This window comes from Hippocampus guttulatus, chromosome 13 (assembly GCF_054856545.1).
Source record: "Hippocampus guttulatus isolate MCC_2025c chromosome 13, RoL_Hgut_1.0, whole genome shotgun sequence".
NCBI classification, from domain to species: domain Eukaryota; kingdom Metazoa; phylum Chordata; class Actinopteri; order Syngnathiformes; family Syngnathidae; genus Hippocampus; species Hippocampus guttulatus.
The window spans coordinates 5,977,334-5,991,980 of record NC_141273.1 but is presented as its reverse complement, the minus strand read 5'-3'; the positions used below and the strand labels follow the sequence as shown (position 1 = coordinate 5,991,980).

Here is a 14,647-nt window from a genome sequence, read left to right as displayed (position 1 = left end):
CAAAACATTACGAATCACATTCACTGTCAGTGAGTAGACGGAACACCAACAGTGCCTGCAAGAGTTGGCGAGGGAACCGATGCACCATCGTTGACTCTTAGCAGCCCAAACTTAATTTAAACAGATGCATAGATTAGAAAAAAAAAACTAAAAAGGTGTACTTAGAAAAAATACTTTTCAATCAAAGATAATAACAAGGAATTTGAAGTGCCCCGTGGAGCAGAGCACAGTTTCAGTCATAGAGGGACACAGGTACTACTGCAGAGGAATACAATGTCCTGAAGCATCCATGGATTGGCTAGTCTTTTAAAATTCGGTACGCAGGATGTGATGGTGATGCATTTTCCCATTTGCACAATTTTTAAGTCTCAAAATTAGACATTTCTGGATAAATCTGGACGTCCGCTCCGTCTAGGCAAAACACAAAAATGTTCATCCATGACACTGTTGAGCAAAATCGCATTGTTTTGTTCACAAAAATCTGCTCTATGCCATCAGAGAGACCTGTCAAACCAATGACAATGGAACAGAAAGGGAAGTATTAAACTACGAAAATAAAATATTAAACATGCCTTAATATAAGAATAATGTCTGCTCAGTCATTCACCAAATCTAATGTCGCTCTCCAACTATCATTTCTCTGAAATGCTCACTAACGCTGTACAAAAGTGAACACTACCAGATTCGTTGTTGCTCAGAATGTGAGTCTGCTTACTTCTGAGTAAAGTCCAGCCTGCATTCTTCTTCTCTTTTCGCATCCAGTGTTGTTCTCATCAATGATGACGATCTCATGAATTCCCCATTTTTTTCACGACGATAACGAGACGATGACGAGCTAAACATGGCTCTTTGATGACCGAAATATGATGTGACTTGTGTGAGTTTCCGTTAACGAGACTAGACTGGACGAACTTGTAGGCTTGTGGTCTGTCAGACGTTCAATGTGCGTGACATCTCTTCTTATTGTACATGGAATCTGTCTGTCAAAAAATATTAGCAATGCTGCTGCAACCTATCCTGGTTTGGCCACCTGTCCAGCATGCAGGGCACACACACTCACACACACACACACATCAGCACAACGCAACGTGTCTGCGGCCAATAGTCACACTCACACGCACACACACACACTTTATTTTTTTTAATGCTTCAGGGGTCATGTTTGTTTCAAGTGTTCCTCATCCATTGCTCATATTTGGGACATGTGTATGTTTATTCCACTTGAGCAGGTTGGTTCACAAAAAATAAAGCCACAAGTGCCAAAGAAAATGTTTTGGTTCTTGTCATATTTTGGAGTAATGAGCATTGATTCCACTGTTACTACGTTGTCTGTCCCTACTAATTGAATCTCTTTTACTTAAGACAGCTTCTAAAGTTTGTATACAGATCAATCCTAGTTTTCTTTTAAGATGCAGTTAATATAAAAAATATGTGCTAGAGAATCAAGGGGTTTAAGAAAATTGCATCAACTTTATATGTGAAAATGGCAGAAACAATACAAATATCTATATTTTCCCCAAGGTGTGGAGGTGTCCTCAGGGGTGACCAGAGAATAACAAGGGGTGGCATTGGCCACCTTTGGCCAACACGTAACTCCGCCCCTGACTCAGATACGAAAAGCTGTGAAAGCCGTATCATGTTCAGGAGCTCCTGCGGCACAAAAGGAATATGATGAGCCACGATTGTTGTTGTTGGCGGGTGTTAGCGCACACGAGGAATGGAACTATCACGTCACCGTCTCAGAAAAGATGTATGTGTTGAAAACTGAAAACGGAAGGGCCGTATTCTCAGATTTATTCACTCTCGGACTTGGTTTCAAAAATGGTCATGTTCGGGCTTCCCAAACACTGGATCACTTGGGACAGTCGCACTCCGTGCGGACATGAATTTAGGGTCTTAAATTAACCTAACGTATGTTTTTAGAATATGGGAGGAAGCCAGATTTTCTGCACAAAACCACACAAGCAAGGGGAGAAATGCAAACTTTCCAGAGGAGGATCTGAGCTAAGATTTGAACCAAATATACCTGAATGTTTTGACTCTGAGACAGAAGTGCTAACTCCCATGCCACTTGCTCTCTGTTGTTATCAAGGTTTTCTTTGAATGGCCTAGTCCACAGGTGTCAAAGTCAAGACGCGGGGGCCAGATCTGGCGCGCCACATCATTTTATGTGGCCCGCAAAAGCAAATTAAATATCTCAAATTCCATGATGCTTGCTAAAGTCTGAACCAAAATTTCAAATTGTCATATGGAATCCACAGTAATAGGGAAACCGTAACAACAGTGTGGCCCGCGACAAGAATGAGTTGACTCCCCTGGTATAATCCCTGCTAGTCCCGGTCGAGTATGCATTTGGGGGGACTACTAAAAGTTTAAAAAAATATTCAAATATGGGGCATTTTTTTTCCAGTCTTCTGGAGTATTTGAGTTTCAACCTACCACTGTTCTTTCGACCTATGAGCTGCTATCAGTGAACTTTTTGTAAAAGTGTCAATCGTGAAGAACCTAAAAATGAAATGGTGGGAGTAGAACTCGATGTGGGCGCTTTGTTAAGCCAGCGAGAGGTCACTCTCACTAATCTTATCTGAAGTGTCTGCTTTGTAAGCCTCGGTAAAATGTTCGAAATGAATTAATGAATGTGTATGAATTATTTGGATATCTTTGAGAAGGGCCCCCGAATAGTTAAGTGGGACCATGTTTTGTACGGTCTCAGAAATGTGGAAGTCCCTTCCTGTGGAAGTTTGTGTCCTTTGAAAAGCACCACTCATCTGTGATGGTTATCAGATACAGATGAGTGAAGGATCAAGCAAACATTGACAAGGACTTCAAGGGACTTCATCAGTCATTTTGTTGGTTACAATTACTTCCAAGATGCCGGATTAGGGGGAAAAAACCTATTTATAAGCTTGACAAGTACATTGTAGTAGAACTCCGTCAAGTCTTTAAAGACATTTCAAATTGGCCCAAGTGACTGTGACATTTGCCCACAAAGTCATAGGCAAGAAAAGATGAATCGGGATAGTAATGCATCACTGACAGTGGATAAAGCAGCGCCAAGTGAGTCCAGCACACCCTAACTTGCAAATGCCACATTTCATGAGGCTGGTCCTGCTTTGAAAACCGATGGAAAACTGAGGATGTGTTAAAATAAATGAGGAGGGTGGGGAGTGGGGGGGGGGGGGGGCATATAAGTCTCCCATTACAGATGTTTGTGGAAAGATTAGAATGGCCAGGCGCTAGGTCATAACTTAGTAGCAGACCTTTCAACAGGAGGCCGCTTGTAGCGGCTCACACACTGCTCCCGCGGGGCCCGACGCTGTGCCGAAGCTCAGCTGTTATTTCACTTTTTAGACTATCCCTGTTCATTGTGCATCTTGTGTGTTGCGTGTCTGTATTGTAAGACTTGCAGTTTAATCAGGTGTCGGCCAGCTAGATAAGCCATGCTAGACACACACACACACACATACACAAGACTGTTCACATGCTGGAAATGCCTCCATGGGTCAGAGGTATTTATTGATGACATCTGGTGTAGGTTAAAGGGCCGCAGAATGTACAAGTACATATGGAAGTCTCTTTTCACAGCAGACTGCGGATGGCCAATGTGTGTGTGTGTGTGTGTGCGTGTGTGTGTGCGTGTGTGTGTGTGTTCACGTTGGCATACAAACACCAGCCTTGCACTTTCATCCCATGCAGAGTGACAGGCATCCATTGAGATTTATCGCGACTAATTCATTTTTGTTTTCCAGAACTTCTTGGTAGCTCTCTACAGGCACCGTTTTCTCTCCTACACACTCTTATTGCTTGATTTTATTCCAGCAGCATGGTTGGTGAGGTCATTCATGGCCAACCATGATGTGATGACAAAGTCATTTGTAAAGGCCCAGCGTCAACGCTTTTTATGACATCGCTTGTGCCTTCCACCATCACTCTCACTGTCTTGAGACAACAAACACCAACTGGATCATTTATTGGTATTTGTGATAGAGTGACGGCCAAACAGATGGGCAAGACAGATAGATTGATGCTGTCGATGCGGAAGAACTCAGTGCGCCTCGCTAGAGCTCTGTTCAAGGGATGTTAAGAAAAGAAGAGAAGAAAATACACATTTTAGTGTCGGAATATGTGAGCTCATTTTCACAGTTGTATGCAAGTTAAGTTAAAACATTGCCTGGATAATAAATAAAGATTTCATGATGATGACTATTTGATCCTGGAACGTATCAAGGACAGTCTTGCAAATCCAAGCAAACTGAATGTCGACCAACGGACCTGGAATGGTGGCAGATATGGGAGATATTTTCGTCTGCAAAGGCAGCAGGTTTAGCAGCACTGACTAATCGCATTATTTTCCTCTTTTTTTTTATTTTCCAAGTGGATTTCGTTTTTTAATCATCATATTTTTTCCCCCCTCCAAACACAATATCACTAAATTCTTGTAAGTACACACGCTTAAATCCAAAATATGATTTATCAATCTACTTTTGAAAAACAATCCAAATCAATAAATACACCGGGACCCATAAAGACTTAATTTGCTTGATGGTGTGGTTTAGTCCCATTCGCCAGTCCTGTAATAGCTTTTGACTTGGCGCCATTTTTTTTCCTGACAGTTTTACACTTTATCTGTCAATAACAAATCACGGCACATTGTCACATTTCATGGAAAGAGGTAAAAAATAAAAATAAAAAATTCCATCTTGGGAGTAACAGTATAATTTTCAGGGGAGCTTTGGAAGGATAATTAGCAGCACAGCGATGTGTTCATCCGAGTGCAGGCTCCCCCGCTGTTATTGAACTTATGACCCTCATCGCTCAGGGACATGTTCAGACAAAGATAGAGGGCAGCAGAGAGATTTAGACATGCTTATGGAACCTGTGTGGTCTCCAGATATGCACTGTGCAGTCCAGCACACACACATAGTCTGCACACGCACACACATGCGCAAGTTCGGGCCTTGGCTGAAACTTAGCCCTGATTCATAGCAAGTGTTCCAGGAGGAGAATACCCAGCAGTGTTGTACCTAGCACTCTTCAGCTCGTTGAGAGCGGGAAGCACAAAGGAATAAAGCTGTCCAAATAGTCCGTCCCCAAATGATGAGGATGACATATAAATGGCTTATTTTGAAAAGGAAGTCGGGGCTCAAATATGTGCGTCGTTAATGCTATCAGAATGAAAAATCCGAGTGAAACAAGCCACGTGTGAAGACTGGAACTTTTCCTTCAAAAACATCACGATGTATTTGTCCCAAATGTTTTTCACATCATTACTGAGAATATATGTGATGTCTTGCTTTCAACACGTACCTCAAAACTCATGTCTTTTCACTTAAATGTGGTGTATGAACATTACATTGAGGGTCTGTTTTCCTCAAGAATATTTGACATAACTTAATAGTACGTTCCAGAAATATGTGGTCGGTCCTTCTTCCAAATCTCAAGCTTCATTTTGATTTCTTACAAATAACATAATGGATGATTTATTAAAGTGGAACAGATTGAATTGCCGTTTGTGGTCATTTCTTCTTTTTTTTTTTTTTTTTTTAATGCCCTGGAACCTTTTCTGTACTGGAAGTGATGATGGTGTGTTAGTCTCTTGGGCACTGTCCTGCTGCACAACTGCTGTCGGAGAAGATAATAAAAGCGGCCACTTCTCACAGAGCACCACCAACCAGGAAGTGTTCCTCGTCATTTTTGAAAAGGGGAACACGCCCAGACTCTTAGCAGATATTTGAGTCTTATGAAAAACAGCTTTACAGTTTCACCAGCAAAACTCAGAGCTGGGCATCTTTTACCCGATGAATGAAGACAGCTGAAATGGATTAAGCGAGATGTCCTTGGAAAAAAAGAAGCTCACTGCAGAGCGAAGGAAAATATTACAACATAACACTGACCACTCTGTGTTCCCGACAGATGCGAAGATCATCTTTTTGTTGTGCGTTACAGCTGTAGCAGAAAAGGGACAAAAGCTTATTGGGAATTCCAACAAAGTGTGAGGTGATCATTCGGAGAAAGAAACAAGATAGCGACTTTCAAGACGCAATTATTATGTGATACGTATTGTATTGGGGGGGGGGGGGGCAAAAGCTGTGTCAATCTTATTCGAGCAATTTTCTTGCGTGACATTTAAACAGTATATGTGCAAAATAGCAAGAATACAATTGAACCCCGCTGTTCATGGGGGATGGGGATCAAACTTGACTGCAAAAAGCAAAAGTCTGTGAAGTGTGAACTAAGCCACAACAGACAGACACTTTTCAATGCCATTTAAAAGTAAGTTTAGAACAAACGTAAAATAAGAGGAGAATCATGTCAAGAAAATATAGTAAAAAAGCTTTGGTAAAGGTTCCCACAAAATATCTGTAAATTTGCGAATGGCGAAATGATGAATAAAAAGTGAGTCCATGAAAGTATATTTTATTGTCATTGTTGCACACACCTAAAAGCAGTTTCTCAGCTATCTGTTGAAACAGAAAGTTATTTTCTACTTCCCTGATTTTTGCCCATGTCACGTTTTTGAGATGAAGTGGGTTTTTATTGACAGATATCCTTCCTGACTACAAACCCATATTTAGCACTGCTTTGTCCCTCCAGAGACTAGGTAAGCTTAGAGCAGCAGGTATTACCAAACGGTCTCCGATCTAAGTACTCATAAAAACTGACCTTGTTTGAATTCTGAGACAGAACAGGATATTCTCAGTGCAATATGTCACCTTTAACATCATATTATAAAAAAGAATGACTAAATACAGAGCACAAGCACATATCTAACAAATGTCATGGAGGCAAGGGGGGGGGGCAGTACCCCATAATTCCTGGAACACCTATTGCAGAACTATCGGGAGAAACCGGTCAAGCACCTTTTCGAAGTTAACAAAGCACACAGGGCAAATTTGCACACATTCTTGAAGAGCGTGCCAAGGGTGAAGTTCCTACTGTTCCCATTATAAAAATCAGCTCTAGAATCTGACTTCTGTTTTTTTCATTTTGTATTTTTGATCTGAACCTGAAATTGAATTATGAAAAAAAAAGTATTCTTATTCATGTATTTTATTACCCTAAGTAGAACAAACAAAACAACGATTCACCTTAGTCCGATTTTCATTTGCCACTTGATGGTGGATAAAACCAATGTTACACATTTTGCCAGCTATCTGATCGGCATGGCCTGTCAATCCCAATATGTAATACTGACTACTTTATAATTATTCACGTCATATCTGAATGGGTTCAACCCCGAACAGTATGTATTAAAAATGAAGGCTGTAACTGAATTATTTTCTCACACAAGAATTTCCCATTTACCAAATGAGGTTCATTTTCAAATCACGCTGCAATGACCATTGTACCTTATGGAACTAATGTTTGTAGTGTACATATCAAACTATTGAATATCTGAAAACAGTATTTTGTGGTTTCAAACTCATGTGACATCATGTATTGTTTTTAATCAATTGTTTTGGCAACAAATTAATTTCAAGGTGAAGTATAATTGACATACTACAGTATTAAAAAGATGATGTTCTTTTAATCATTATTAGGAATTAACATTGTCAAAGTCAAGTTTGGCATGACCGTGTTTTGACAAAATTATTGTTTGGACTATTTTGATGTAGAGTGAAATTATTTTTATGAGAAAAATAATTGATTTTTTTTTTTTTGTGCATAATACGTAACAGGGAAAAATGATAGTAGCTTTCTTGCTTTCACCTTCTTGAGAAACATGAGTGTGGAAAGCGTTATAATATTCCTCTTCTACCACCCAAGTGGACGTCTCCCACTTTGACATTCCTCCCTCGACTGCTTATAGTCAATGTGCCCCCATGTAGGAAAAACTGTGTACAATCAGTTGGACCACAGCCCAGTCAGATTAGATGAGATTGGAAAAAGCACATTTTGGCACTTTTGCAGCTCCTCGGGAAAAGAATGTTGATAGTATATTAGGATAAAATGCATGTTCTCTCTTGCATACCTGCCATTTCTTTTTTTTTATTGTTATAATTTTAATTGACAAACATAGGCATTCAATTGATTTGCATTGTTTGAAACAACAATTTGCCATAACAATCTGAAAGAACAGACAGTGCAATGAGTTTTCTGACTATGCAGAGGTGGCTTGATCTTTCAGGGCACATAGTTTAGCCACATTCATCCCAACCAGTGGAGGGGGAAAAGAGTCATGATGATGGACTGACAATTGGAGCTTAATTTTCTTTTGTTCAGTCTCAGTTGCACAGCACACCTTGAACAGTATGAGAATTTTGTTTAATTTGCGCTAAAACCAATACTTAAAATATAATGGCATAGTTGGAAGTACTTTTGATGTACAAGTATGTATGCAGGTACAGCATGTATGTACAGTATGTATGTATGTATTTTCCGCATGTAAAGCAATGCTTGGAACAATATGATAATGCATTTTATCAAGTACCTCTCAATTATTTTTTTTTTCCAGCCCCAACCCAGGTAGAAGAAAAAAATCCGCGCTTCCCCAACACCCCACCACAACTATAAAACCCATCATCATCATTTGTCTGTTAAATTGAAATGAAATGAGATCCACCCCCCCCCCCCCCCGCCCACACACACACACACCTGTCAGGAGTGTTGATCTTCTCATCCTTCCACTCTGAGGAGAAACGGACAGATTGCAAGATCTAAAAGAAGGACACTCACAATATTTAGCTAAGTGATTCAGGCAAGAGGAAGGTAACCCACCTGAGCTTTGGGAATGGCTTTTGTGCCAGTGGACAGGTCAACAGCGTATCCATTTTCACTAGCGGATGGGAATGTGTTTGCTTAGCCTATCTCTGGTCTCAGTGTTACATCCCCAATGACTGATATGCTCATTGATCTTCTCCACATTTTTTGCAGCCAACTTTTTAAATCTGCTGACAATATTTCAAATACAGTATTTAACACCCATTATAGGAAAAGAGTTTTTTTTTTTGTTTGAACTATGAAGAAAACAGCTCAACTAAAGTGTTCAGTGAAAAGACGTTACTTGGGGAAGGCAGGTCAGCACCTGTCACAGCTGGTAAAGCTTTTCTCTCAGCAACATCTCATCTCTGGCTTTGCTTCTTCTTTATTTGGATAAGCCCCTCTTAAATGGGCATATGAGACACCTCATATGACGTGGAACAAACTGAAGGATTTTTCATTAAAATACTGAAATGGCCAAAACCAAAAACTTTTTTTTTAATTCAAACAAATAGAAAATGTTCCATGCTGTGTACTTAAAAGAAGTCATTGATTTCAAAATAAGATAAAAACTGATTATATTATTGGCTTGGAAAAAAAATTGAATACTGGATGTTTAGGGTTTTTTTTTTTTTTTGCCATGCCTGGGACCCCCTTGTATAAGCTACTTCAAGATAGCTACATGCAAACTGATTTTTAACATTTCAACTAAATTGTCAAATATGAAAGACATATAACTTTCGGTCACTTTTTAATTTTCTGTCTTCCACATCACAATGATGGTGCCCGATATGATTAACATTTATAATTGCCAGCTCTGGCAGTTATCTGAACAGAATTGGAGGGGGGGGGGGGGGGGGGGGACAGGTTGTCAACGTTAACGTATCCCAACACACTGCAGCATCATCGCCCGCATTGTTAACTGTTATCAAGTTAAGATAAGATAAGATAAGATAAGAAAACCTTTATTAGTCTCACAATGGAGAAATTCCCAATTCACAGCAGCAAAGTTACGAAAGGAAGAAGTAGAACAACAAAATATAGGAGCTGCTGGAAAGGCAGCCACTCTGGCGGCGCCATTTTGAAGTCAAAATAACAAAAATAACACAACACAACACGTAGGACACAGACAGTCGTGCAATCTTCACCACTTTTCTGCATACACTTTGTTGTCTGAACATAGTGGTGTTTCAATGTTTTCATCCATTCATCCAATTTATGATCCGCTTATCCTCACGAGGGTCGCGGGGCGTGCTGGAACCTATTCCAGCTGTCTTCAGGCAATAGGTGGAGGACACACTGAACTGGTTGTTTACATGTTTTCATGATTTTCAAATTAAAAATCCATGATGCTGTTGTCATTTATACGCTTTAAATTGAAGACTGCTTCATTGTTTTTTGTAAGTGGTCAACTTATTTTGATGTTTCTATGACTTTAAACAATGTTCAAATATTAATTTGACTCAAATGACCCAGGAGCTGATTATCTATTTACCTTGATTATCTATTTAACCTTTATTGATCCAAGTAGGATTTGTTTACAGCTGTAAAACAAAATGAAAGAAAGGAAAATACAAATACGCCGAGAACATTAAATGCACAGTCAAGATTAATTGTATCAGTGAAATTCTATTTTGAAGTTCCAGTTCTATTTTCTGTGGGAGGGGAAAATACTTTTGAAATGCAAACAAACGGGAGAGCAAATTAACGCACCAGAACAAATTGTGTTTTACCTTGAAAATTCCACTGTATTTAGTAAAGCAGTTTCAACGTAAATTAGACTTCAGAAAAAAAAATAAAAAATATTAAACGTAAATTACAGCTAAACAATAAACTGAATTACTTATTAGGGATCGTGTTACAGTTTTCAGCCATTTGTGGGTGAACTGGTTAAGTGGTGAATGTTATTTTACAGTGAATGTTGTTTTGTTGTTTTAAACTGAATTTATCCTTTTTGGGTCACACTAATGCTGCTTGAAGTACCTGCGCATTAGAGGTTGTGGTATTTTGTTTTCCAAGGCAGACAATCAAAAGGATGTGCACTGACAAGATTGATTGTCGCGCTGACAATGTCTGCCGAGATGACAGCAATAACTCATTTTATCTCATGTCATTACATTCTTTTTTTCTTTTCCTTTTTTTATGTTAGGTTGGTTTATGCATTAGCAAAGAGAGGCCTGGGTGCTAAAAACATAATATTCAAGTTTGACAGCTTGTCAGAGCAGTGAGACAAGACTAATTACAGCCTTGTCTTCCCCGGGGGAGCAAGAAAGTCCGACCTTGTGTGACTTACATCTAATCACTCTGACGTGACAGGATGAGCCGTCCCGTTGCCAAATCTCTCAAAATATCAGCCATGTGTGAAAGCGGTCGCCCGCTGAACTGATGCTTTGACTTTTGTTTTTTGTTTCAGTTGTCCTGCTTAAAAAAAATAAAAAATAAAAAAATGTCTGCGACGGCTTATCAAAGCCCACAAACCAACAGTATGAAGCGCAATTAGACATCAACAGCTATTAAAGCTCATTTGCAGTATCAACATAGTATTTCACAAACTATGCACATTCTGCTGTGGATCGGGCGGACGATAAAGACCCTCCTTGGAGATTGGGCCAAATGGCTTAATTTAGGCTTTTCAGACTCACCGATAGTGAGCCGTGCTTGTGCCTTAGGTGCTCCCCTTTTTATGCCGCTTAGCCGTGCGCTATCTCAGCCTGAAATCAGAACACGCCAACAAAGAGTCAGCGTTCGTATCGACAAATAGATCCCGAGGTCAACGGGGGGTATAGAGGTGGGTTGGGCGGGGGGGGGGGGGGGGGGAGTGTTCAAGCTGGAGTTGTTGAGTCAGGCCAGAATGCCTCATCAGTGCCAAGTTTTATTATGTTGTAGGTCCATTGCAAGCGCGATCTCTGAGTGTGTGGCATTGTGGAGGACATCCAGATGGTTAAGATGGAATTCCCTGATTGTTATTGAGAGCTGAATCCAACCGGTCCTGAAGTGATCACTATCAACCGGCGCTCCTTGAAGCACACAGCTATTCATTAAAGATGCTTATCGCACGGGGCTGAGGTGAGAGAAAGGTTTTCGAGGGCAAATCACTTGGTTGCATCTAAGGCAGGCCAGGTTGACATCCATCTTACGCAATTAAAGAGACTTCAAACAATATCCGCGGGCATCGTTTTTGGCTTTTCACTGCCATTGGAGGAAAATGCAGGGCTGGCGTGTCGCATATTTTAGCATGCACGCACGAATACAGAAACAAGTTCCTTCAAACAAAACTAAATACAGCGGCATTTAACAGGAGATCAAGGCAACCCTGCAGGAATTAGACACGTCCAACTACCTGTACCTTTGGAACTAAGTGTAGCGTGAGCCAGCGATTATCTCTGTGAATGTCACCTCATATTTCATTTAATATGAAAGCTGATTGGCAGCTTTCAGGTGTCTAAGTCTTCGTCTGTCACCGTACGTTTGTTGCATCTCTGTCGGTTGGTCATTTGTACGCTTGAATAAGCCGTGGCCTTGAGTCACTTCGGTTTTGCTCCTACCTGTTATGACTATACCTTCATTAAAATGTCCGAATGTGCAGGCCTAATCTGACACCAGGAAGTGAGCATGTCTCCGTGGTGGCAGGACTCAGCAGCAGAGGGCTCCCTTCGATTAATTGCTTCGATATTGCTTAACACCCGAATAAACAGATTTAAATTTGCATCACACAAGGCAAATGTTTTGAAACGTCTAAAGTCTGATTCAATCGATGCCGAAGCGCTGAACACTTCCCTGACCTGCGGGTCTGTTTCGGTCCAGCACGAGCGCCAATAGGGGATGAGTCTCATAAACAACGCACCCTCTCCTGCCACCAGCTAGGATGACAAATGATGGCTGTCACCTGGCACGGTAAAAATACTGTCATTTTAAATATTGATCGTGAATCTCGGGCCTGTGAGGAAACTGCATGTTCCGCACGTTTGCATATGTTTTCTCTTGGTACACAAACTGGCTTGAAGACTATATTGTCCATGTTTGTTAAACTGAGGCTGAATGGTTGTCGCTATGCGCCTTGCCATTGACGGGCTCAGCCCAAAGAGGCTACATCTCATCCACGATGTGAATGGAGACAAACAGCATAGAAAATGGACACTGAAGTCAAGGGAGTGGACTTTTTTTCCTTCATTTTTACTTCTGTTTCTTTTGCTTCTTCTTTTCCCTCATAATGGATTCTTTGTTGCCCAGGAAACAGCATCGACAGCGTGACTTGCATATTGCGATCTATATTTGTGTACTGTCAAGCGTGACAACTGACGCATCTTGATTTTCGTGTCCGTGCCAGACTCGTTTTGCTTATTTTGCAATCGGGCAGACCGCTCTGTGCCATTTTGGGCGTTCTCGGGTACTTAGGGCAGTTCCTTGGAAGTGAGTCCGGCGCACCTGACAAGTTGGTGGCCTGACAAGTTACTACACCTGCTGCAACCAGGTGTAACTAATTCGGTAGTGTAACACGATTTGGGTGATTTCGATCTGGGCAGACAGGCAGACAGATTCTGCGCTCCGCATACTGTATCTGTGTGGTGATGTCGTGGTATTTCATTTATAAATACGGGCATGTATTAAACACTCAGTCACTGTAGAATTTAATTCATTGAATGCATCATTATTATTATTTGTAGTCGTAGTATTACTAGTAGTTGTAGTATTTTTATTTGCACTGGGCATGAAAATATCATCGTATCATACAGTATGGGCTATACTGTATGATACTAATCTTGTGGATTCAGCAAAAAAAAAAAGGGAAATTGTGTCGCACTACATTTCTGAGAGCACGCTGAAGACAGATTTCAGAACAAATAAATAAAAACTTTTTTTAAAGCTATTTTCCTTGTATGTGCAGAAGATGATCCATCAATTTTTGAAGGGCTGTGTCCAAATTCACAGGCTGGGTCCTCCGAAGTCCTCATTTTCAGTCACGGGACGTCACTTCCGATGCGACTAGACTTCATGTGGTGTCCAAATTCACATTAAGCCTGTCCATCAGCTTTATGGAAGCTAGATGAGGAGGAGACATTGAATGCGTCGGAGGACGCAGCCTGCGAATTGTCTTTCTTGAATTTGAAAATCACGTGCGGTCGAACTGACGTCATGCGAACAAAAACGCGGCCTTCGGAGGACACAGCCAGTGAATTGGGACCCGGCAACAGACAAGTATGTAAGCTATTCACGCTCACATTCACACCTCTGGACAATTTTGAATATTCAATGAAACTTAACCTTCACATTTTTTTGCAATGTGCGAGAAAGGCACATGAAGCCCGAACCTCAAATCTCTGAGGCAGTTTTGTATTTTCATTGTTTGCGATATTTGCTGCTTAGGAGTTCCCCTGCCATTCATCTTCCAGTGACTCGGCACAACGGACCAGCAACTCAAACTTTCAGCCACTTGCGATGGCTACTGATGTTGAAGCTTTTAAAGAAGAAGAAAGAGGAAGCATCAATTCTTCTGGTTAAAAAAGCAAGACCTGTGTAACCTAAGCATTGTGGAAACCTTCGGCAGCCTGCAGTATTATCTGGACAAACTAATATTTACTTCGGGACAGCGCAAACAGACTCATTGACCCGGGCCTTTATTCAGCGCTCTGGCATTGTTGATGGATTAACTCAAATGTTGAAATCTAACTTCAAATCTTCATCTCGGTTTGATCTGAAGGATTCCCTTTTGCGGGGGCCATCGGGTACTTAAAAAGGAATTACGGCAAAGTTGGAAGCAAACAACATCAACTGGTGTTGACCCCAGGAATGAGAATCAAGCAAGAGTTGTGCCTTAACGTCACTGATCAGCTGTTGCATTGTCACTGCACACATTATCATGATCACAAACCTTCCACAAGGATGGAACAAATCAACAGCCGCCTGTTTCTCTCTCTTTTTGTTTAAGCCATGTTCAGAGGAGTAAGAG

At 40.8% G+C, this 14,647-nt stretch overlaps 1 long non-coding RNA gene across 1 annotated transcript in view; it reads right to left on the bottom strand.

Moving 5' to 3' along the window:
- Nucleotides 1-14,647, bottom strand: part of LOC147196097 (uncharacterized) — a 43,159-nt gene that overhangs the window by 19,454 nt on the left and 9,058 nt on the right. The gene's annotated exons all lie outside the window — the stretch shown is intronic.